General features: G+C 42.5%; 1 non-coding gene across 1 annotated transcript; it reads left to right on the forward strand.

Annotated features, from left to right (window-relative positions):
• On the forward strand, positions 1 to 1,995 carry LOC127012175 (small subunit ribosomal RNA). Its single transcript, XR_007765701.1, has one exon. It is a non-coding gene; the product is annotated as a small subunit ribosomal RNA (ribosomal RNA).

Here is a 1,995-nt window from a genome sequence, read left to right on the forward strand (position 1 = left end):
ATTCTGGTTGATCCTGCCAGTAGTTATATGCTTGTCTCAAAGATTAAGCCATGCATGTCTAAGTACACACGAATTAAAAGTGAAACCGCAAAAGGCTCATTATATCAGTTATGGTTCCTTAGATCGTTAACAGTTACTTGGATAACTGTGGTAATTCTAGAGCTAATACATGCAATTAAAACATGAACCTTATGGAACATGTGCTTTTATTAGGCTAAAACCAAGCGATCGCAAGATCGTTATATTGGTTGAACTCTAGATAACATGCAGATCGTATGGTCTTGTACCGACGACAGATCTTTCAAATGTCTGCCCTATCAACTTTTGATGGTAGTATCTAGGACTACCATGGTTGCAACGGGTAACGGGGAATCAGGGTTCGATTCCGGAGAGGGAGCCTGAGAAACGGCTACCACATCTAAGGAAGGCAGCAGGCGCGTAAATTACCCACTCCCAGCTCGGGGAGGTAGTGACGAAAAATAACAATACAGGACTCATATCCGAGGCCCTGTAATTGGAATGAGTACACTTTAAATCCTTTAACAAGGACCAATTGGAGGGCAAGTCTGGTGCCAGCAGCCGCGGTAATTCCAGCTCCAATAGCGTATATTAAAGTTGTTGCGGTTAAAACGTTCGTAGTTGAACTTGTGCTTCATACGGGTAGTACAACTTACAATTGTGGTTAGTACTATACCTTTATGTATGTAAGCGTATTACCGGTGGAGTTCTTACATGTGCTTAGATACTTGTATTTTTTCATATGTTCCTCCTATTTAAAAACCTGCATTAGTGCTCTTAAACGAGTGTTATTGTGGGCCGGTACAATTACTTTGAACAAATTAGAGTGCTTAAAGCAGGCTTCAAATGCCTGAATATTCTGTGCATGGGATAATGAAATAAGACCTCTGTTCTGCTTTCATTGGTTTTCAGATCAAGAGGTAATGATTAATAGAAGCAGTTTGGGGGCATTAGTATTACGACGCGAGAGGTGAAATTCTTGGACCGTCGTAAGACTAACTTAAGCGAAAGCATTTGCCAAAGATGTTTTCATTAATCAAGAACGAAAGTTAGAGGTTCGAAGGCGATCAGATACCGCCCTAGTTCTAACCATAAACGATGCCAGCTAGCAATTGGGTGTAGCTACTTTTATGGCTCTCTCAGTCGCTTCCCGGGAAACCAAAGCTTTTGGGCTCCGGGGGAAGTATGGTTGCAAAGCTGAAACTTAAAGGAATTGACGGAAGGGCACCACCAGGAGTGGAGCCTGCGGCTTAATTTGACTCAACACGGGAAAACTTACCAGGTCCGAACATAAGTGTGTAAGACAGATTGATAGCTCTTTCTCGAATCTATGGGTGGTGGTGCATGGCCGTTCTTAGTTCGTGGAGTGATTTGTCTGGTTAATTCCGATAACGAACGAGACTCAAATATATTAAATAGATATCTTCAGGATTATGGTGTTGAAGCTTATATAGCCTTCATTCATGGTGGCAGTAAAATGTTTATTGTGTTTGAATGTGTTTATATAAGTGGAGCCGTACCTGTTGGTTTGTCCCATTATAAGGACACTAGCTTCTTAAATGGACAAATTGCGTCTAGCAATAATGAGATTGAGCAATAACAGGTCTGTGATGCCCTTAGATGTCCTGGGCTGCACGCGCGCTACAATGAAAGTATCAACGTGTATTTCCTAGACCGAGAGGTCCGGGTAAACCGCTGAACCACTTTCATGCTTGGGATTGTGAACTGAAACTGTTCACATGAACTTGGAATTCCCAGTAAGTGTGAGTCATTAACTCGCATTGATTACGTCCCTGCCCTTTGTACACACCGCCCGTCGCTACTACCGATTGAATTATTTAGTGAGGTCTCCGGACGTGATCACTGTGACGCCTTGCGTGTTACGGTTGTTTCGCAAAAGTTGACCGAACTTGATTATTTAGAGGAAGTAAAAGTCGTAACAAGGTTTCCGTAGGTGAACCTGCGGAAGGATCATTA

This window comes from Drosophila biarmipes, unplaced genomic scaffold, assembly GCF_025231255.1.
Source record: "Drosophila biarmipes strain raj3 unplaced genomic scaffold, RU_DBia_V1.1 ptg000026l, whole genome shotgun sequence".
NCBI classification, from domain to species: domain Eukaryota; kingdom Metazoa; phylum Arthropoda; class Insecta; order Diptera; family Drosophilidae; genus Drosophila; species Drosophila biarmipes.